The following is a 23,974-nucleotide window of genomic DNA, read 5'->3' as shown; positions in this document are numbered from 1 at the left end:
TTGGGGTGGCTTTGGACCCTGCGCGCGAGCGCGGTCCCCTGGGCACCCGTGCAACTCGGCTCGGAGCGAGCCAGCTCATTCCCGCGTCTTGGGGCGCAGAGTAGCTCCTCTGCTGTGGTCGGCTTGCTCCCCGGAGTTGGAAGCGGCTCTCCGAAGTAAGTATATGTGGCTGGGGTGGGGCAGCAGCCTCGTCTAATTTCGGGATTCAGGTCCCCTGAGGCGCTGCACCGTGCCACTTGAGGAACCGGTGCTGGGCGGACTCTCTGCGCTAGTTGTGGACGTGCTTGCCTTGGGGTTTCTCCGTTGGGGCTGAGCGCGGATCCATACAGGAGCCCGTTGGAGGAAGCAGGTCAGCTCCCCACCTGAGCCTCGGGGTTGCGGGGTCTCGCAGGCGATCGCAGCTGGCTCTCGGGAGGCCAAGCTCCCCGGCGGGGCGGGGGGGACCGTAGCGGCCCTGAAGTCCCACCTCTAACCTCGCGGCGTCCCGGATTTGCCCACCCAGGCGGCGTCTGCGTACCATTCTTTGCCTGGTTTCCCTTGTTTCGCTTGCTCTGGTTGTCCTCCGGTAAGAGAGGGCATCCTTAAACTAAGCAAGGGCCCAAGCTCGGGGAGGATTGGACGTGGAAGGCTCAGCATCCCGCACCTGGGGAGGCAGCCCGGGCTGGACGCAGGGCGCTGTGCATTTCACGCTTGCAACAGTATCATTATTGTCCTTAGCCAAGCTTTAGAGGAACTTCTCAGCAATATGCTCGTGCACAGATTCCTGACTGAGACCTTTGCATGTGCTCCTCCTTCGAGGAAACATCCTTATCCCTCAAGTCGTTCTCTCTGTAACTTTTCAGTGGCCTTTCCTCCAAGACAGCGAGATGGGTGCGCTGTGACAGGCGATCGTGTGTGTGTGGTCGCCTTCCTAGCCTTAGTCTGGTTCTTTCTCTCATCTCCTTGGCACAGGGATTGCTCACAGCAACCGGAGGCCTCCACCTGCACATTCAGACCCCAAACCTGTACGCACGAACAGCTAAGCTTTCTAGCGGAGCTTGGATTTTTACAAAGGCTAAAATTGTTCAGAACATCCGTCTGGCAATCCAATTACTGTTTTCCACTCGGTCATTTGAGACGAGCGATGTGAAGAATTCTTCAACAGCTCACTGTGGCTTTTATGGTGAGAAGCCTTTCTGCTAAGTTTATGGTCATAAATAAATGTGCCAGTCCAACGCTTCCTTTGGATTGGAAATGCAGACCTTAATAAGGCCGTGTGAGAGCAATTTTCAGAAACATTATAACTAATGATGACTTATGTCCTCCCAAAATGACCATGCAGGTTAACATCCCTTATTTATGCAGAAAGCTTTCTTCATAGATCAGTCTTCTCAGAGCCGAAAGCTGTATTTCAGGGTCTTCTAAGTTTTTCTTGCTCATTGTTTTTGCTATCCCCTCACAGGTCCAGCTGACTACTCTTTGATGCTTTAAATTTTATTATAAGGCTTTTAAGCCATGACTTAACTTGGCCAATTTTCCCTGCTAGAGATGAGAAAGTTGCCTTCCTCAGAAAAGCAGAGGCTGCTGGTGTACCTGTTTTTGAATGGCTTTATTCTCCCCACTCACCCCAAACATCTGTAATGATGTTGCATATTCTTCACTGTAGGCAACCTTTCCCATGTTTCCAGTGCTGGATTGTTCTAGGTCACTTGACTTTCAATATTCATTTTCTGATCTTTTTAGAGACATGTATTGTTTGATGACCTAGTTCTATTTAGTTAAGAAGAAAATGACCCTTCCTTTCCCCCCACCTACTTTTCAGTGGCACATAGCCTTTCCCTAATAGCTGCCTGTTCCCTGACCCACTCATTTATTGTTACACTTAATATAATAATTTGTTGTGTAAATGATGTGTGGATGCATAGGGTATTAAAACTGCATTCGCTGGGGATTAACCCATAGGTATGACATCATCACCAGCCAATCCTCTATCTGATTTGAACATGCATTGACAAGAGTCACATTATCACATTGAGCTAGGGATTCTCTATTGCCTGTGATGGATGGGGGAGAGAGGCAGGTCTTTTTGGCACTTTATAACTCAATTAGCTGCCCAGTTGGAGAGTTTTGGGGATTTCTAGAGTAAGAAGCTTAGCTTAATAATAAAATTCTAAGATTGCAGTTTTAGAGATCTCCTTAGAATTTGCATAAGTACATTTTCTCTCTTATCCTTTCTTCCTCTTCAGGAGCTCCCCACCCTGTGTCTGGCTCTATTTCTTCATAGATATGTGGAGATGTTATCATAGTGAATGGACCAGCCTTCATTTGTTTTCTTTCTTTTGTGGGAGGGAGGTTCTTGAGATAGAACTTGTAGGTGAGGGACTAATTTGTTAGCATACATGTGTTTGTTTCATCAGCTGTGAGCTATAAATCAGCCTGGATTAGCAAGATGACTACAGCCTGGAGACAATCAAAACTGATTGGGAAGTCATGCAGTGTGATCTGTCTTCCTTGAGGGAAGTTCGGGGTTGAGGGTGGGGGTCAGGGAACAGTGTCCAAAGAGGGAGTGGGAAATGACTTGGCCTCATTAATCACACCGTGATTGTTTGTCTAGTGATATTATTTTAATAAGCCCAAGCCAGAGTCAAGGCAGTTCTGACTTACAGATGTAGGCCTAAGTCCTGTGGAGTTGCAATTTGTAACAGCCTTCTCATTTGGTGATCTCTGGTATACCCACCTCTCTGATGAGACTAACTTGGCATTCTCATCTATTTGATATTTGTTGGAAAAAAAAAAACTTCCAGTTTTACCAGCATTATTTGAGTTTGATCCATTGTGTCCCACAAAGTCAGTCCAATGGGTGGCTGCATGCTCTTTTCTTAATGTAAACTTATCTATGTGTCCTGCTTTACGAAAAGACTCAAAGATTTGAAGAATTTTAAATCTGGGAAGTAGCTGCAAGTTCCCCTTTCTAAGAGATCAGGGTGAGAGGTATTGTAAATTGAATTTACTGTGGTTTAAAAAGAATGTCTGTCACAGTACTCTGGGAGACTGGGGCAGTAGGATTGCAAGTTCAAGCTCAGCCTGGCCTACTTGGTGACTTAATGAGACCCTGTCTCAAAATAGAACAGTAACAAAAGGGCTGGGGATATAGTTTAGTGGGAAGACCGTGAGTTCAGTCCAACCCAGGACTGGTCAAAAAGAAAAGCAAAAAAGAATTGGGATTAGAATTCTGGAGTCTGAATTTTTAGCCCAGTGCCCTTTCTGTGAAAACTGTAAAAGGGACTATTTGGGAAGTAGTGGTCGCTCCTCAGAGCAGAGGCTGCAGACCAGGGCTGCACAGCTCCTTTTACAGTGAAGGCTCAGGGGGTTTGAGCCCAGCTGGAGGATTTGGCAGCTTCGCCCAGCAGCTACCTTGAAGTCCTTGCTAGTGGCTGCCACAGTAGCTGCAGTTACAGAGGAGAGGTTTGAGGAGAGCTGGCGGTGTAGGAGGGTTGGGTAAGGTGACTCAGTGGGGACCTTTGAACATATGGGAAGATATTGAAGCAGTTTTAGGTATTGATTTAAGGGGAACTCATTAAAGAGAACTCAGGTTGTTAAATTTATTGTGTGACAGTCTCCTCCTTCATTCTTTGTGTCTATTAGTTGCTGTAAAAACCAATACTCATAATTTGGAATACAACTGTTTTCTGGCATGGTTGCAGATAATGATAATTATTCAATATTTGTGGAGAAGTTAGTGTGTGCTGGGTGGTGGTAGTGAAACACTTTGGTTATCAGATGACTTTCTATAGGGATGGCTGAACTACTGATTTTCAAGGAACTGTAAATTTAAAATAACGCTGAATCTTTTAGCCACTCTTCTAAATTCAGAAGATGTCAGGATCTTCTAGTAGCAAATCATTAGTATGAGCATAAATAATTTTAATTCAGAAGTATGGCAGAACCACATATTAAGGAGTTTTTGTTAATAATGTGACAAATATAAAGAAGATGCTCTATTTAAAGAATAAAATACCCTGTTTAGAATAATAGGAAGATGTCCTTGTGTTTCTTAGGGAATAAAGAGAAAACACTAGGTTTTTGTTAAATAAAAAATAGGGTTTTGTTGGTGCTGTGTGTTCATTTAAAGCTCTAAATGTGAACGTTTCTGCAGCATTTCGGTTACCCGAACTGAAGGTGGAACTGTCAGAACTGTAGTGATTATTATTATTATTAGTTTTTTAATGATTGTTTTGTCTGCTTGGACTCTCATCACTTCACATCTGTGCCATATATCCTAAACTTTTCTCTGCAGATTGAGGGTCTTATTTCTCCATTTTGTTCATTTTCCTATCATTTTGCCTAATGAATCATGAAAATACTGATGAGTCCTTTGCATACCTTAGTGACTTCTGGAGTCACCAAGCATTAAACCTCACTCAGGCTTCACAGCTTCTGCAACTAATCAGAGGAGGTTTCTAGCAAGGAAGCCCAGCTTGAAGACCATCTCAGGCGGCGTCTCTCAGTGGGGGTAGTTTCGCTCCCCACAGGACCCTTGGCCATGTCTGCAGCTTGGGGAGGCTGAGATGGAAGAGGAATCTGTAGCAGAGTACGGGCTCATGATGCTGCTCTACACCCTATGATGCTTAGGGAAAGCTCTCACAATGCAGCATTATTTGGGTAAAAATATCAGTAGTTCTGTGGTTGAGAAACACTGCTATAGTGCATCTTGTTAGGCCCAGGGCATTGAAATGGCCTTTCCTATGTCCTCAGTTTTTAAATTTTAGCAGCTCACAGGGCTCATGCTGCCACAGGCCATGATTCTTTTTCATTGCCCTACCTTCTGTTTTGAAAAATGTTTTCTTAATTTATAAAGATAATACACGCACAGGCCAGAAAACCCAAATGCTGTAGATGATTAGGAAAGTAAAAAGCCCATCTAATTCTACCACCCAGAGACATTTTCTGTTCCTATTTTGATAAATCTATCTCCATTTCCCTCCCTCTGATTTTATCCACATGTAGATATGTAGACCTAATCATTTAGATAAAAAGGGGTCATCTGTTGTGTAATCTTTATCCTCCTTGGTTGATTCGGCAAAAGCCCACTGGAAGGACTCTGATCAAGCTAGGGGAGGAGGCCAACACCCTGTGGCATGGTACGGGTGATCCATCACATGGCACTAAGATATGCTCTGGATTCATTTGAGGGAGGATGAGGAATCAAGCAAGAGAGCTCTATGCCTTTCTTTTTCACGACTGTATGTTATTCTATTTAAGAATTCATCTTAATGCCAGGATGAAGCACCTAGAAAATTAAAAAGGATTTTGAGAATTTATTTGTAACGCATTACATTCCTGTTAGCAAACACGAATTTCATGGGTTGGCATTGGAGTAAGTCTTTCAATTCTATTTTCTTTAATTGATGTCTGTCTAGTTTAAGCTTTTAAATGAGATCCGAGGATGTATTTAGTATGCCTAGCAAGCTTGAAGCACTGGGTTCAATTTTCAGCAGAAGAAAAGCCAGAGAGTATACTTTTTACAGTGGGGTGTTTAATAAAACTCATCTATGAAAAAAATTATTGGTTAAATTATTTTCTGCATGTATCAATAAGGGCGACAGATCACAGGGGCCATAATCCTTGGGGCTGTTGAAATCATTTGGCGGCTCTTCCAGTAGCCGCCAGATTGAAATGTAAACATCTGTTACCTTTTCTCTGCTTTCAGAACTGATAATGCAACCCGGCTTCAGATCAGAGATGCAGCGTTCTTCCTCCGCGGTTTCGGATTAATTCTTTCTCCTCTCTCCCACACCCCCATGTGCGCGTGTGCGCACACACATGCAAATATCCACGGACACACAAATCAGAAGAGCTATAAAATTGGTTACCATGGGTCCAGTCCTCCCAGGATGAAAGCTGCACGTCTTGGCGTTCTGTCTTGCTCTTTGCAGGCTGTGGGGTCTGCTTGGGAGCACGGAGCCGCATTAAGTGGGCAGGAGGAGGGCTGTAAGGCAGTTGGTACCGATCTCATCTTCCCGTGTGCTGAGTTTCCCCTGCCTCAAAACTTGGGAGTGGAGGTGCGGTGAAGGAGATTTAGGAAACTCATTGTTAACATTGAAACCCAAGAGTAACTACCAACAGGGCCGGGGGATGCCAGGGAGGGTTGTATAAGGAGGCATTTAATTAGCATCAGACCTTACTCAGCAAATGTGTCTTTCCTATGAGTTTTCTCTGAAGAGTTACCATTTTTTAGCCTAAGGGATGTTTGTAGGTCTTTGTTACCTATTTGCCTTATTAAGATTTCAAAGAGTTACGGTGGCAACAATAGCTAATATTTGTCGAATAAGAATATTGCCTGGTAATGCACTAAGTGCTTTGAACAGTTTTGACAAACGATAAGAAAGTTTTGGTAGAATAATGAAAAATTTGCCATTTCCGCCATTCTTAAGTATTCCTATCAGTAGCATTAAATACACTCACCCTGCTGGGGTGCTGTCATCTGCATGTACCCACACAACTCTTCATGTCGCATAACCGAAATGTATCCGTTACCCTCTGAGAGCGCATTTCTCTCTCCTCTCCTCTTCTGGTAGCCATCATTCTATTTTTCCATCTCTGATGCCACTACTCTCAGTGCCTCCTGTAAGTGGGGTCGTGCAGTCATCCAACACTTGTCCTTTCATGTCTCTCATCTGCTTAGCACAGTGTCTTCAGGGTTCATCTGTGTTGTACTATGTGTCAGCGAGACTCCGTTCAATATGTTCGCATCACACTTTAGTCAATAGAAATGTGGACTGTTTGTACCTTTTGGCTCTTGCCAATCTCTATTAAGAACAGGTGTGTAAATCTCTGACTCTCTGCTTTTCGTTCTTTTGAGTATACGCTCAGAGCTGGTCTTTCCGTGTTTAATGTTTTTGAGGGACCACCGTGCTGTTTCCCATAGTGGCCGCGCCACTCCAGACCGGTCATATTTATGCAGTATCTCACGGAACCCTCCCCGGGGTCCTGCAAAATAGATAAAACCATCGTCTCTCTCTGTACTTGAGGAAAATGAGGGATGAGGAGCTGAGACTGGAACCCTGGCGACATGGTTAGCAGGCAGAACTTTTAGGAGATCATTCACTCACTTCCAGAAAAGCTGCCCAAACTCCTCATGTGGAGGGAGGGCCCAGGTATGGCTGGGGTGTGGAGACAATGAATGTGTTTATCCTGGGAGAAACTACTGGTTCTCATCCAGCCACACAGAATAATTTGATGGAGATTTGGAGTGTTTGTGGATCAAATGTTTATTGTGAGATTGGCATTTTATTCACATAAGAAGCCAGCTGATATACACTGTTTAGACTATTTAGACTGTTAATATTAGTGCTGCCTGAAATCCTGTGGGATTTAACAACCACGCGGCCCATGCTTCTTAAATGCTGTGACAGTTTTGCTTTTCCTTGGGGGTGGGAGGAGGGCTGGTTTGAGAGAGATGGAGGAAGTGATCAAGACCAAGATGACCCTTATGTAGGACCCGAGTGGTGATTGCATTCTTGCTTTTCAGAGGCAGCAGGCAGAGGACATGGAGCTCCTTTCCACGAAGAAAACAGCTGGATGGAGGAGTTGCAGAGGAAGGCACGCTTTTGTCACTTTATAGAAATAACAACTGATCAGTTTTTTGGTGCCTGAGCCCTTTGTAAGCACCCCATGTTTATTCATTATCGTGCTTGTGCTGTGGAAGCAGCTTGATGTGATGAGGAAAAGCAAAGATGTGCAGTCATTGAAATACCCTTGAAATTAACATTTGCACAAATAGGTGTCTGATAGGGTCCTAATTTGATTCTGAAGACCCAGAAATCAGTCTGTATCTGCGTGGGGGGGGGTCCTCTGAACTTCAGAATCAGGTATGTATAATTTTCTATGTTATTGTCTGATAGGGTCCTAATTTGATTCTGAAGACCCAGAAATCAGTCTGTATCTGCGTGGGGGGGGTCCTCTGAACTTCAGAATCAGGTATGTATAATTTTCTATGTTACTGAAAAGGCAGATGGCAATATTTAGAACGCATTGCCCCGAATTTTTCATGGGTCTCAGGGAGCAGAGAGCGTGCAGCAGCTCTGCCTGTGGTGGTGGGGAACCCCTCTGCCAGGGCGGCCAGCTCTAGCGATGTGGACAGCACAGGGTATCAGCAGTCAGCTTGTCCTGAGGTCCGCGTGAACACAGCACGTTAATCAGCTTGAGAAGTATTAATCAGGAAAATAAAATATTCGTCAAGTCTAAACGATAAGGTCACCCTGAGAAAAAGGGCTGGAAGATTCCTAGAAAACTCTCTTCCAGACATTTTGATTCTGAATTTACTGTGCGCATTTACCGAAGACTTGGGCTCCCAAGTGTAAACTCCGACTCTGGTTGATGTGCAAATATTTCTGGACTGGAGCATAAATAGACACGAACGTACAAGCAATGGACTACATCCACGCATGAGTGTTACTGTCCTCATTTGCTTATAAGTAAGGAAGGGTGGGAGACGATGTTAGGATTTTAGGCTGACTGCAAAATTTTTGGGTTCTCTGTCAATATGGAATTTTGAAAATCTATTTCATATGATCAGCCTTTAGTACCTTTGTCCCCAAATTCTAGTATCATTGCTCTTCTTGACATCATCACCTAGACCAGTGCAGGAGATTCAGGTGGAGGAACTGCCTGAGCAGATTCCCAGGTCTCCCTCCTAGAGTTTTAGTACATCTGTCCAGGACAGAGCCTGCAGGTGTGTGTTTCAGGCGAGCTCTCACTGTGGGCCGATCAATGATGCTTTGCCTGAGTTCATACTTTGCATAAAATCTTTTCATTTTTCAGGGGTGAAAAATTTTAATATGGAGATTTTCATAAAACAAGGTTGTTTTGATTAGATAAGGAGTTTCTTGTTTTGTATGACACTGATCAGCTTGTCTAAATAACATGATTCTGAAGATTGGTTCAAATTACGGAACCCAAAGTACAAATTAGATGTGAGTTGGATCAGTGCTATGTATGAGAAACTGATTTTGATAATGTCCCTCAGCTTCTTCTAGAGTATAAGATACACTCTATAGTTAAGGGTTTTTAAAATCAGAATTGTAGTGTAGGTTAAGTGCACGTGGAGACAGGTTTACTGTACATAGCAGTAACCAGCCTACTTCTGATTTGTGTCATCTCACTCATGTCTCTAGTGATCAGGGAAAATCATGACTTCTACTCCCATATACCTTTAAATCTGATTTAAATTATAATCTCATTGGCAGGTGATGTATAAGAATTTTGCTTTTGTTCCTGTATAGTTAAGACTCAGCAGATGTTAAGAGCGGATGCAGATTTAAAGTTTCATTCATTGTGGGAATAACTGAAGATCTAGTCAGGACCAGAAGATGGAGTAGGAGACAGAGTTATGGGGCTTGAGGCGATATGGAAAGTTTTTGCACAGATGCCTGGCTTGTTGTTTTTTCATGCCAACGGAGAAATAAATTATTCTGGGCTGGCTTAAATAAAAAGCTTTCCGTGGATTTTATTTTGTGTGGCTGTGTCTAGAAAAGTTAGAGCTGGGACAGAGGCGCACGCCTGTGTTCCAGCACTGTGAGAAGCTGAGGCAGGAGAATCAAAAGTTCAAGCCTACTCTGGGCAACTTGGTTAGACCTTGTCTCAGTCAGAAATAAAAGGCCGGGGATGTAGTTCAGTGTGAAGGCCCCGTGATCAGTCTCTAGTGCTGGAGAAAAAATGTTTACCAACTGACGTCTTTCATGAACAACTGTAATAAGCCTAATTTTTTTTCTTCCATTAAGTTTATTGGTACATTTTAGGTTCACAACATAGTTACATTCATCATTAGGATCTTGTACCTTTACATGATGCATCTTCTTATTTTTTCCCCATTCCCCTGTGCTCCCTTCACCTCCTTCACCCTTCACTATTTACAAAGCCTAGTTTGTTTTTTTTTTCTTTTAAATTGAGGCTTTGTGAGATTTTTTAGAGTTGTCTGAAACATGGGTGTTGGCGGGAAGGTTAGAATTGGTAGCACCAGGCAGAGCGGCCAGGCTGGGGCAGAGCCATTAACCTCCTCTGTCTCCGGAGCTGTGTGAGAGTTCCGTGGCTGGTCTGTGGAACCCTGGCCCTCTCTCACAGGCGGTGGCCTGTTGCACATGACTGGGTTTGTACTAACATTTCCTTAGGGCCATCAGTCTGTTGTGCCTTCTGCGGAGTCTCTGCTCGTTCTGCCCACTGTCAAGTGGCTCTGTTTTCTTCCCTGTCCTGCCTTCCCTGTCTTCCCCCAGGACTCATCCCCAGACTGGAAGAAGAGGAAGCTTCCAAGTTGAGTTGCAGAGTAGGGCACAGCCGGAGAGAGCCTCTGCAGAAGACTGAACAGCAGAAGCATCCAAACAACACAATTGTCTGTTTTCTATATTTTTAAAAAAGAGCAGATATGGACTTTAAAAGCCATGCTGCTGGGTTTCCAGAGGGCATGGTGTGTGAACAATATGCTCTGCTGGCTGGGGATGGCTGCTGGGTGCGGTTAGAGAGGTTTGTGCTGTGATTTGTGATGGTCTGACCACAGGAAAGGGCCCTAGTGACTCTGTAGAAGCCTTTCTGATAGGACATAAATTATAAGAAAGTAAAAGTGAAATTAGAATAAGTAAAAGTAAAGATTACCTTCCATAATCTCTGCTTTAAATCCATCCCTCCCTCCTAAATACTAGGCAGAGTTTGGCTTTTGTTATAATACCATATATATATATATATGGTATTTAGTGTACTTTATTTCTCAAAGCTAAACGTGGGGCATGATGGGCTGTTGATAACCAGGTAGTTTCTTCTGTGAGAAGTCAATTTGTCAGTTCTAACTAATAAAAAAAAGTAGGAAGAATACCTGACATTTAACTTTAACATCAATATAGATAAAGGTTTTCTATTTGTTATCTAGATCAAGCGTGCATTTATTTATATATTTATTTTGGCTTTTTGAGACAGGGTCTCTCTATGTAGTTGATTTTTTTTTTTTGAGGAGGGGGGTACCGAGGATTGAACTCGGGTCCTTGTGCTTGCAAGGCAGGCCACCGAACCGCTGAGCTAAATTCCCGGCCCCCTCTCTATGTAGTTGAGACTGACCTGGACCTCATTATGTAGCCCAGGCTGGTCTCAAGCTCACAGCAATCCTCCTGCCTCAGCCTCCCAAGTGCTAGGATTACAGGTGTGTGCCACCACGCCCGGCATATGCTTTTAAATATAGTCCTAATGTGTGAAAAATTTCACTCAGATGGTATCACACTACACATCTGATTCTGTAATATGTGTTTTCTATTCACAATTATTATTTTGAGATCTGTCCATGCTGACGTATCCATGGCTCTTCTTCATTCCTTCATTGTGTAATGTTCTACTATGAATGCAAGGCATTTTATTTAGCTGTTCTTTTATAGCTGCACATTCAGATTTTCCTCATTTTTTCTGTTGTGGAGACCATTAACGACTATGGGGGAACAAAGTCAGACATGACATGAACTGAGAGGTCATGTTTGTTCTTTAGAGCCCTTTCATAGTTGCACAACCGTTTCTACCCATGTGCTGCTATTTTTCTGGACTGGAAGTAGAATTACCATATCAGTGGGTTTTAGCATGTCAAGTTGCTTCAGAATCCATCTGGAAAAAGTGGGGACTACAGAGTGTCTCTCCCATCTTACGGTCTCATGGAATTAAGATACATAAACTCCAGAACATGTTAGGGCCTGGATGTTTGCTCCGCAATCCCTGCTGTCACCACAGTGGGTGCTAAGCCATGTTGTTGTCAACTCTGGATATGTAGCTGTTCTAAGGAATTTAAATTTCATTTAAATTAATTTAGCTTCAATTTTAAATAGCCGTGTATGTTAATATATACTGGACAGTATCTATGGAAGGTTTTCAGTCTTATAGGAAATACAGCCATTATATTTTACTATAGCCCTGCAGTATTTTATAAAATGCCTCATAGAGTGATGAGAGTATACAGTCTGTTGTCAGTAAAGGGGTCCAAGACTATATCCTGTCATCAGGGCAGACTACACCTGATAGTCACAACATAAAGGAGTAGAGGTTTATTTGGCTTCTAGTTTCTAGTAGGTTCGTCCACGGCTGGCTGAGCAGAAAGCGGAAGTAGCAGAGTGGAATAACCTGGTGGATGAATGCTGCTCAACCCATGCTCGTCAAAAATCAGAGAGATGGAGACAGAGACAGAGACAGAGACAGAGAAAGAGAAAGGAGGGCACTGGGGGAGGGAGAAGGGAAGGGAGCAGGCTTCGACAAGAATGCACCCTGCTGGGTCCTGCCCTCAAAGACCCACTTTCTAACAGCAATTCAGCTATTGAGCTCATCGGTGCACGAGTTCTCTGATGAGTATAGCACCCCCATGATCCAGTTTCCTTCCAGACATGACACTTTTGGGGATATTTTATCTATTATTTATTTTTCGGGGGATATTTTAGATTTAAACCATAACAAACATTCTTCAAATGAAAATAGATAAATAAGAGAATGAAAGGAAAGTGGCGCCATTTAAGATTTCCCAGGCATTGCCCCTCCGGTTGCAGTCTGCTCTGCTCTGGGCCTCCAGACAGAGCAGCTCAGCCCTACTGGGACAGTTCTCTGCACGGCGAATTGATGGCTATGTAAATACAGCCATTAACCTCAGGCACCTCAGACAGCTCCTTGGGCGCTGCAGTTTTCTTGCCCTTGAAAATGCTGGTTGATGGATGCCAAGATGTCTTAAAAAATGGATCTTTGAAGTTACAGGTCAAAGAAACCGCTGAAGTTGAGGGCCTACTGTGTATGAAAACTGTGACAAGGGTTTGGAATTCTGCCTTTGCAGAGGGACCTTTTAAGGGTTTCGCTTGGCTTGTAGGAAAGAGGACCCTGTATGTACATGGTATCTTAAACAGATGTACAAATTGAATTGTAATTTGAAAGCACTGAGTAAAGAAAGCTTTTGGAAAACTGGCTTTTAAAGCAAATGGAGCCGGGTGTGGTGGCGCATGCCTGTAATCCAAGCACTCTGGAGGCTGAGGCAGGAGGATCACTGCAAGTTTGAGGTCAGCTGGACTACACAGTGAGTTCAAGGCCACCCTGAATTACACAGTGAGACCCTGACTCAAAAAAAGAAAGAAAAAAAAAAAAGCAAATGGAGTTTTGTAATTCTGGACTCTTGCATATATTTTAAAGTTGGGCATAGCTTGCAATTAAAACCTAGCTTCTTTTTATTTTCTTCAAAGGCACTGAAGTAGATTGGGTAAGTATGGTGGAGTCAGAAGATAAAGACAACGTTGCCATGTTGGAAATCCATTTGGTTGTTTGAAAAGTAAAAATTGCATTGGAAGCTCGATCAGAAGTTGCCGGTTGCCAGTACCCTGATTTCGTCTGCAGTGTTGCCTGCTGCGTTGCCCCATGGTCATCTTTCTTTTATTTCCTGCGATGCCTCACACTTACTCTTCATTTCATGGCTATCCTTGCTGTTCCTTTCCCAGAAAGGTGGAAACAGAGTGCGGATACTTCGTTTCTTTTTGCTTTGTCTCTCGGCCGTCTCCCTCTCGTGCTCACACTCAAATCTCACCCCTGTGAGAAGACCTGTAGTGTACATGTCCCTTACCTGCTCAGTCACAGTGGCCCGATTGCTGGGACTTTCCAACAGATGAATAAGCAGGAATGGTTGGAAAAGTACAGCTCCGTGTCTGGGTGCCTGTTGGCATGGTCCTGACGCTCTGCAGGAAGCCGAGGTGCCTTCTGCCAACGTAGAGTGATTTTCTCATGGTTGCATGTCAGAGTGAAAATTCACAAGTGTTGCGTTCAGGCCTCGGACTTCTCCAAACTCCCAGATTCTATGTAGACTCCCAGCTTCTGGGAGTATTCAGTTTTGTCCGAGCAGAGGTGGTGGCAGTGGGCTGCGGTTCTGAGTTTGCACGAGAGAGCAAACTCGTATCCCTGAATCTCAAAATTTTAAAACCTTGCAGTGGAAAGTACGGGTGAGGTGCCGCTCACCCCTGAAGTAATCTGCTGTGCCGTCCCCTGGTAGGGGAGTGTGCGAGTCCACACTCGCATGCCCCGAGGGAGGAGAAGTACACCCAGAGGTGAAAGCTGCTGTCAAGGCTGTCAGGATGGAACCTTCTGGGCGGTTCTCTGAGATGATGAAGTAGACCCTTTTGGAGAATGCGCAGAGCATCTTTTTGGTGACGGTCTGTCCGTGGCAAATGGCCATATACAGTAGAGGGCGGTAGGAAAGATCCCAGTTGCCTACCTACATCATACCGTGTCCTTAGTAACGGAACCCTGCTTTTTTGTCAGGCAGGGGCTGCACAGAATCAGGACTAGGTTTTGTAGCCTCTCTCCCACTTGTGTATCCATGGAAGACGTATGTGGTGTTGGGTGTTTTCGGGGAGTCTTCTAGAGTTGAGGGAGAACGCTTTATCTAGATCTTTTCCTTTTTAAGTCTGGGGATATGACATAATAGTTGGTGCTGCAGTAGCCATTTTGGACAGTGAAATGACCTTGTGTATGAAAGGCAGATGGGAGAAAAGCAGAATGAGAAGAAAGAAGCATTCCAAAGCCGTGCAGTTCTGTGACACTGTACTGCCCGTCTATCACTGACCCTAATTTTTGTAAAAAAACCAAGATTCTTGTGTAGAAACCTGTATTTTCTAGGCTATTGTTACATGCAGTGGAATGAAATGATACAGCCAGGACTCGGTGAGAAATGAGGTCAGGACCTTACCTTTAATGACGTAATAGGCAGTGACCTGTAAATCCAGAATGTTCTTTCGAGTGGGTGGCAAAGAAAACGGCGTAGTGTGTTTGGAATGGAAAGCGTGGATTCCACACGGCTGGATACCTGCAGCCGTTCCTGAGGGGGGGGCGGATGGAGATTGCTTTGGGGCAAGAAGTGATGATGACTGCTGGTGCTTCTGATGTTAAAAGCCATCAGAGAGTCCTCCAAATTGCCAATATTGAAGTTAGTTACAACTCATTCTCAAATAAATTGAAGTCTTATCCGTTTGATATGTTTTGACAGGAAATGTATATTTACTGCCCGAAATGACTCCAATTGCTGAGCTCCGAGCCACAGTATTTCATAAATGATTAACATTAGATAGAGTCAGGAGGAATCTCACACCTTTTCTAAACAGCCTTCCCCAGAAAGGAATTTCTCACCATTGCAAGGCGTTTACCCTATTTCCCAAAGTACACATTTACCCTGGTGGAGTTTGAACTTGTCTGTCAAAAATAGTTATTGCTTTTGCAGATAGAGAAATAGACACTTAAAATCTAAAAAGATGAACAGATAAACTCAGCATATCTTGGCCCATTCAATAAATATTACATGGAGATAGACATTTCTTTTATAAATTTTCCCATCTATCATAGATATCTCAAGGGCTTGTTTTGTGCAAGGTGATAGGCTGGGTAAACTTCTTAATTCTAATATGGATTTCATATTCCATGAGCTTTCAGTCTGGTAGGAGAGACTGAGCCACAGTGGAGTTAGGAGGAAGAATATTCCTTGTAGAAGAAGTAAGCCTACTGAAAGTTCAAGAGTGAGATCTTCCACCCCCATTCTGAGAGTTAAACTTGCTTATTAGCTGGCTACTGCCTCAGTTATTTTCTATCAGTACATTTCCTACAATGGCTCTGAATGTTTAAAGATCCAGTAATGGCTTAAAAATGACAGAGGACTAGATACTGTAGTTGGTTAGTTTGTAAGTAAAAACTAACCTAAGAACATAACAAAATCCCCCCCCCAAATGGACAGTTTCACAGTGTGATAGTATCTTGCGAGAAACTAATAATGTTTGCCCATGATAGTGACAACTGTTCTAGTTGCCCTCAAGCTATAACTTGTCCCAAGTTCTTGGAGGCTGAACATATATGTGGGGACTTAAGCAGTCAGAATTTAGAGCTAGGGATTTAATCATGGTGGCTGTTTGAGAATTGTCTCTTGGAGAAAAGGTTAGAATAGCGAGGGAACATTATGGGGCTGCCTTAGTGGCAAGTGGCACATTTTCCTGGAGCTGGGCTGGCAGACTTGTTCAGTAAATGGCTGTATAGTCGATATTTGAGGGTTTGTAGGTCTCAGGGTCTGCTGCAACTCTGGTCAGCTCTACCCTCATGGTGAGAAAAGAGCCAACAACAATCTGAACACATGGGCGTGGCTGCAGTCCAACAACGTTTTATTTATAGGTAGGAAAATTGGCATTTCATATTATTTTTCATGTATTGAAAGGTGGTATTTTGATTTCTTCCCCCGATCATTTAAAAATTTTAAAGTCATTTTAAAGTTTACAACTTTTCAAGTCCAGGCACTGTGATGGGTTTGGTTTGTTCCTGGAGCACTTCATAAAGGGCTCGTGTCTGAGCCATTCAACCTTGGTGAGTTGTCAAATATGTTTACACCCAGGAGTCCCTGACCCAAGGAGGAGGCGAATTTCCAGCCCTGAGGTGGGACCTTCATCCCCTCTCCTCCTCAGTTATCCCTGTCAGGTGACCACTAGCCTGCTTTTTTTTCAGCTTTAATTGAGTTTATTGGTACATTTTAGGGATACAGTACAGTCACATTCATTGTTGGGATCTTGTACCTCTACATGACAGGTCTTGGTTCTCATTTTTTCCCCTCACCTCTGCCCTCCCTTCACCCTCTCCTCCCCTCCCCATCTACAAACACTTTATTTCCATCTTTTCATTATCTCACATTTTTTTCTTTTCCCTTTTTACCCTTCCCCTATCCATCCCATCTTTCCTACACCTTTTGCCCCTTTCTTCCCATTTCACAATGTCAGTAATCTTATTAGGATCTTATTGCAGTTTATTCACACCAGAGAAAATATTTGGTATTTGCACGTGTGACTTATTTATTTCACTTAGGAGTATATCTTCAATATGTATCCATTTTCCTATGAATGAATCTATTTTCTCATTCTTTATGGCTGAGTAATATTCTATTTTATAGAAAAACCACATCTTTATCCATTTTCCTGCTTTTACCAGCAGGACTTGCCTTTTCTTCATTTACAGTTTCATCTAATGGAGACAAGCGGTGTGTAGTTTTTCTCATGGTTTTGCTCAACACTGCCCCCTGTTGGCTGTGACGGCTAATCTTTATCCCTGGGTCACGTTCCATGGTTGGAGTAGGCTACCCCTTACCTATCTGATCTAGTGTTAAATAGCTGAGTCTCTTTAAGGTTTTGACTCCCCTGTATAAATTGCTGTGAAGAGTCTTGCACATCTTTTTGGCAGCTTTTCAGGACATGTTTGAGCTAAGTATACATCTTGCAGGATATAATAAATAAACAAAAAAGGAAACATAATTACTTCCTATGTAGCGCTTATGTTGGTCGAGTACTAGTCCCAGTCAGTGAGATCCATTAACCCATTTACTTGGCGTGAGTAGGGTTATCAGCTTCACTTTGCTGATGGGGTGAGTGAGGAAAAGAGTGATGCCAGAGTCACACATCGGGGGAGTTATTGTAGGGCATGAATTTCTTTGGTCTGTGTGTCTTACTGTCCTGCTTCGTCTCTGTGAATGTCTTTCAAACATTGATCATGTTAGTAACAAATAATTTCCCCAACTAATTATCATGCTGTAGGATCACACTCCAGAGAGAGAGCAAACCAGGAGGCAACAGCAGCGTAGAGTGAAGGCAGCAGCTTTTGCAGGAGCTGGAATTAGAACCTGGGCGATCTGCCTTCAAAGGCTCCCCTCTTCATGGCTCCATTAAATAAAACAGACTTGGCCAGCTTTTCCTTGCCCCTCCAAGCAGTCTTTCCCCATCTTTGGTTCCTTGCTGTCCCACCTGACAGTGGCCCCTGTGCTCTGATGCTCAAAGGCCAGCTTTCTTTTGCTCTCCTACCAGGTGTGAAGGGAGGCAGAACTGGGTGGCCTTTAGAAAACTGGCTGTGGAGCTTCTCACCAGGGTTTGCATTTTGGCTTTAGTCCTAACGATCTGTGCAACCCTGGGAAATGATGTAGCTCTTTTAGGAAATCTCATCTGTAAGACGCAAAGATATCAGGGGAGAATTAGATGAGAGTTCCTGTACAGCATTTGGTACCATGCTTGGTGCGGAAAGTTTTAATTATATCGAAATAGCCATTATATTTATTATTATTGATTTTTTGTTGTTGCTATAACATGTCACTGGAATTAGTGCAGTTTAAGTGAATGAGTAGCTGAGCGTTTCCCCGTGTTCATCTAGCATTATTGTTCCGAAATAACCTCTAAGAGTTGAGCTTTAATGGTTTAAGCTGGCTGGGGGAACAGTTCAGGGAGTGTTCCTGTCACCAGTGCCTCAGTCACACCTCTCCCAAGATTCTAGAACCTGGGTAAAGACCTCGAGCCCACAGTCGGATCCGAAGGTGACTTAACAGGAATCCAGAGTACGGTGTCAGCCAATTCAAGACTTTTCCCTCCACCACTTTGTTATTCTCCAGTGGGTTTTCAAAGCTCCAGTGAGGGTATTCTTAGTGCTTTCCAATTTTCAGGCTATCACACAAGGAAAACTGAGCTTGATCTCTTGGGACTTAAAAAGCACATCCACAAATTGGGGAGCATCTAGGAGGAGCCAGTAGCACCCTGAGCCTGCAGGATCTCAGCTGGACCTGATGCTAATTCCTTTTGAATGGAGCAGCATATGCAGAGAAGGGGCTGATTAAGGGCAGGCTGATTAAGGGCAGGCTGCTCCTGAGCTCAGCTAACCCTTCAGGAACCCAGCAGGATGGAGGTGGGGGGATTGGGGCATCCATTTTGCAGAAAATGGACAGGGAAACCCAATAGCATATCTCTCATCCCATTTCACACCCATGCTACTTAACTGCTTTGCATTTAATCAGTGGCCAGTAGTTAAGTCAGTTGTCTAACGTTTTTGCATGTGCCCTTGAGCTGCAGCAGCCTTTCAATCGTGGCTTTCCCTTCCTCTTCCAGCCCTCTTTCTTTTGATATGCTGTTCCGTGAGCGAATAAAAAGACCCCTATTTGATGGGACTGGAAAAGTGGAAGGGGATTTTGGATTTTAGGTCTTTCTTACTGTTTTATGATTGAAGGGACCCTGGCAGGTGGAAAAAAGTAAAGCTGGTTGCTACACCCTGTGGGTGTGGGCTTCTTTTTAATGTCCTGAAAGTGCAAGATGGCAATGGGTGAAATAATAACTCCTCCCAAAGAGCAGTGGATGGATTCAAGTGAAAAATGGAATAAAGATGCAGGAAACATTCTCTGAGCCGGGACCCAAAGAATGAATGAGAAGGATCAGTGATTCTCTCAAACGTGGTGGATGAAACATTGATCCGCGGGGGCTCACGGGAGGGGAGCGAGCCTCGGAGATGAGGTGCAGAGAATTGAAATGATTTCACAGCACTTTGGCCGGATGATCCGGACCCTGGAGCCCCATGCTGTGGGTGGGAAATGTATTACCACCAATAAGGGCTTTGGGCTGAGGCAGCCCAGCTTCTTACACGCTCAGCCCTGGCCTGCCCACGTGTGCTCTCTCCACGAGGGTGGAGGCATCTCCCCTTTGGGTTTTACCCCTTCTGACATACTGATAGGATTCACCAGTCTTCCCTCCTTGTTTCTCCCCTTCTGATGCAGGATTACAGGGGAACTTGCATTTTAGTGTCTTCCTTGTTGACTGATTGTCTGGTTTATTTAAAAGTCACACCAGGCATGGTGGTGCCCTGTAATCCCAGCTACCCACAAAGCTGAGGCAGGAGGAACATATATTTGAGGCCAGCATGGGCAATTTGGGAGATCTTGTCTCAGAAAAGAAATTCTGGGGATACAGATTGTGTGAGGATCCAGTAATATGAGACAGTCTCTGTATTAGGGTGTCTCCCCTCTGAGAATCTCCCGCTCCTTCCAGCTTGGGGTGTGTGTGTGTGGCTTGGGTGAACCATTTAATCTGTCTCTCTTACACTTCTTTTCCTCCATCTGTGACCTCTGACTGGCTGGTCATATCTCTTATGTGGGGTGGGTGAGAGGGGCCCGTGAGCTAGCCCAGAGCCTTTGTAGAGCATGGTGCTGGACATGTAGTTTGTTTGTTTTTTCGTTCCTTCCTTTGTTCTTCTGTTCCTCTCTCTTTATTTTAAAACTTCATTTTTCTTTAAGACACGGGGGTGGGGGCGGGTCAGGCTTAACACAAAATGATACTTACTTGGCAAAATAGCAACCAAAATCTAAAATGCCTAAGCTGTATGTTCAGAAATAAAAGGCATTAAAGAATAAACCTTAACACCCCGGAGGCGGGAGTAAAAAACCCACTAAACACAGGATACAATATATTTAAACATTTTGGAATTATAATTTAAATCTTAAGGATAAAAGCTGAAAAACTACACTCAGCTTTTGCTAGATTAAGTGCACCTGTTTTCCCCAAACAAAAATTGTAAGTTTTATTTAGTCCCACCTAAAGTCTGAAGTTTTTCAGTACAACTACTATATATACATAGAACACTTGTTTGCAAATTTATCATTTCCCTGGCTCACCCCAATGTGAAGACTACATTTGGGGCAGGTGTACATGAACTGAAAAATCAGTTTCAGGTTTTAAAACTTGGTCTTAAAAATGATTTGTAGGAAACTGAGGCCATTTTTCCTTCTTAGTTACGGAGTTGGACTGTCATTTGATTATGTCTACCCCAGAATTATTACATGCCCATTTGAGGGACTAGAGAGCAAACCCTGAAAGTGCTGTCTTTCAAAAAGGCTGAATAAAGTAATTCCAAGTTAGTCTGTGTTTACGTCTCAGTGCTTAGCAGAACCTACCAGGCTCCAAGGATCCAATAGGATAGATGTAGTGCCTTTCCTTTCTTAATGTCCCTATCTCTTTACCTTGGCAATCAAAGTACACAGGGAGAATAAATCTCTTAGAAAAGAATATTTGATTCTAATTGGAGAGCAACTTACTATGTTTGATGTTTTGTTGATGAGAAGTTGATACATGAGGGAAAGCTTTTAAGAAATCTCCAAGTGCAGTCTTTCATAGGAAAAAATGGATTATGGAGGATTAATCGTTATAGTCCATTTTACTGATTACTTTGGCATGATTGCTTTTCTTTCCAGCATCAGCAGTGCCTGCTTTCTGGGGCAAGCAGTTGAGAATGAACAGTGCCCTTAACTTGTTTTAGGGCTATAGTTACTGAAATGTAAATCCAGCAGAAGAAAACGGTGGAATCTGACCCTCTTTGGGGGAATGAAAAATATAAATGAACTAGTATTTCATGTATTGCATCTTTTTACATGTAGATTGCTTTTCTTTCCAGCATCAGCAGTGCCTGCTTTCTGGGGCAAGCAGTTGAGAATGAACAGTGCCCTTAACTTGTTTTAGGGCTATAGTTACTGAAATGTAAATCCAGCAGAAGAAAACGGTGGAATCTGACCCTCTTTGGGGGAATGAAAAATATAAATGAACTAGTATTTCATGTATTGCATCTTTTTACATGTATAGTAGTTTTGGGCTATAGTTACTGAAATGTAAATCCAGCAGAAGAAAACGGTGGAATCTGACCCTCTTTGGGGAATGAAAAATATAAATGAACTAGTATTTCATGTATTGCATCTTTTTACATGTGTAGTAGTTTGATAGGAGGCAAGAATTGATAGTTATCAAACAATGGTGTCCAACTATTTGCAATGTTTTATTTTTTGTCTCACATCTTTTTTTTTAACTAGGGCATATTAGTTATATGGATTAATGGGTTTAATTTTGGCAAATTCATACATGTACATAATATACTTTCATCATATTCACCCCCATTAGCTCCTTTTACAGTTATTTAGTAAAAATAACAACATTATGGATCTGACACCATGGAACATGATTATACTTGGTACTTGGCACTGAAGTAGATATGTAGACGAAAAATTGCATATAGTCAGAATGACTTCCCCAAATTCCCTAGAATATTTTGTATACAACCTTATAAGAGAATCCTTAGTGCTAAAGTTTGAGAATTACTGAGCTGGTCCATAGGAAGGAGTGAAAGGAATGTCTGTATTCCGAAATCTAGCTTTCAGTTCTATTGAATAAATGAATGTTGAATGAATTCGGCTTCTAACTAGGAGAGTTCTGTAGAGAGGGCGATGATGGCTTGAGAATTCTGTGTTTCTCTGGCCTTCAGGGTTGTCTCTCTTTTCTTTTAATCTCAAGCCTCTTTAGGCTGTGTTACTGGATTTGTCTTTATGAAGTTTAAGTGCTATTGTGCAGATAAACATGACCCTGGTTACATCTCAGAGTTACTTTGCACATTACGTGAACCTACAGTGAGTGTGCTATTCATGCCCTCACTTTTATGGACAAGGAGCTAGAATGGAGCTTTTATTTTTGTTTTTATTTATTTTTTATTTTTTAAGAGTGAAGTTTTGGGGTTACTCTAGCAGATACTGGAGCAGCTCTTGAGATCCCCCATGTGAGCGTCACCCATTTTTATAAGCCCTCCTTCCTGAGCATGGACGTGACCTGACTTGTTTCTAGTCTCTAGAGTACCGCAAAAGTGATACGATGTCCCTTGTGTGAGTAGGCCGTTGTGTAGACCTCTGCGTGGGAGATTTCTGTTTGGTGTCTCGGAGGGGTGGCGGGCCAGCTGGAAAGCCCATGTGCCGAGGGACTGCAGGAGACCTGAGGGACTGAGACCAGCACGGAGCCCTGGGCCCCTCAGGGCTGCAACTGCCAGGAGGAAGCGGTGGATGTCGCCAACAACCGCGTGGCTGAGAAAAATCTTCCTCTGCTGTCCCTCTGGATGTTAACCCAGGCCTGAATGGCACCTGGATTACAGCCTCTTGTGACCCTAAGCTGGGCACCCAGAGAAGCCCTGGCCAGACTTCTGACCCAGAGGAACCGAGACAATGAAAGTGTTTGAAGCTGCTCAGTTTGGACTGCACGATAGGCGGTGTGGGCAGTCCAGCCACACGCATAGCGAGGGCCAGGGTGTGGACCAGGCCCCTCCCGTGGTAAAGATGAAGCTCTTAGCAGATCTGGAAGGACCTTGAAGACCATGGAGTCTGGTGCCCTTGGCGAATGGATCTTCCTCAGTATCCTTAGCAAGTGGGGACATTTCCTATCTTTTGTGGCCTTTGTGTCCCATTGGATGTTCCCTTGTACGCAGGCTGATTGTGTCCATTTTTTGCTTAGTGGACATATGTACCGAGGGCGTGTGCTGTGCCAAGGGGTGAGAGGTGAATTTGTTGGCCACAGGCCTCCTGCCTTCACGGAGTTGATGTTGTCATGATGATAAAACAGTTGTTTCTACAGGCCATGGACTCAATTTCTGTAATTTCTCTCAGTCCTACTTCTTTCCAGAATCCCTCTTTTCCAGCACACCGCTCTGGATATGGAATACTATTGTCCTTTCGTTCCCCTGAATCTTCCATGTCCTGCTTTGACCATCTCCAAGTTGCTGCATTTTTGGGTCCATTTTACATTCAGGGCTGCGTGGCTGGATTCGGTAGTGAAGAGACGCAGCAGCCACATCCATGTAAATTCAGGACGATCAGGTAAGACTGAAAGTTACCTGCTCAGCCTTACCAATCACAGTGTTGGTGAGACAGACACTTTCATGGTGACAGGCACTGCTTCTGATAGGCGGGGCTGGAGTTCCTGGGTCCTCCTGGCTGTGGGTAGTGAGTGAGCCCGGCTTGTAGGTGTCATTCCTAAGTGGAAATGAATAATACCGTGTCTTTCATTCTGGTCTGATTCAGCATAAACAGAACTGTCCCCTCTCCAGTTCTGAGAGGTGAGGTTGGCCCTCTGCGCCTGCATTCACGGACTCAACCAAATGTGGGTTAGAAATAGTTGGAAAAAATATTATGTCTGTACTTCACATGCACAGATTTTTCTGGTCATTATTCTGTATATAAGTTGTGATCAAGATATATGATGAAGGGCCGGGGATTTAGCTCAGTGGCACTGTGCCTGCCTCACAAATGCAAGGTCCCGAGTTCGATCCCCGGTACCTAAAAAAAAAAAAAAAAAAAAAAAAAAAACGATCAATTATAAAAAAT

The 23,974-nt window shown here is 43.6% G+C and overlaps 1 protein-coding gene across 6 annotated transcripts in view; it reads left to right on the top strand.

Annotated features, from left to right (window-relative positions):
• Positions 1–120: 120 nt before the first annotated feature.
• Positions 121–23,974, top strand: part of Tafa4 (TAFA chemokine like family member 4) — a 206,985-nt gene continuing 183,131 nt past the window's right edge. For 2 of the 6 annotated variants that reach the window (XM_033757074.1, XM_033757079.1), the window contains exons 1-2: positions 287–349; positions 952–1,162. The gene's annotated coding sequence lies outside the window, so the exon portion shown is untranslated. Of the gene's footprint in view, positions 156–286; positions 350–951; positions 1,163–7,521; positions 7,643–23,974 lie in introns of those variants that run through there. The other 4 variants (XM_033757075.1, XM_033757078.1, XM_033757076.1 and 1 more) reach the window with 4 other exon arrangements.

This window comes from Fukomys damarensis, unplaced genomic scaffold (genome assembly GCF_012274545.1).
Source record: "Fukomys damarensis isolate Sample0158 unplaced genomic scaffold, DMR_v1.0_HiC HiC_scaffold_28, whole genome shotgun sequence".
NCBI classification, from domain to species: domain Eukaryota; kingdom Metazoa; phylum Chordata; class Mammalia; order Rodentia; family Bathyergidae; genus Fukomys; species Fukomys damarensis.
The sequence above is the reverse complement of the archived record's forward strand: the minus strand, read 5'-3'. Positions and strand labels throughout refer to the sequence as shown.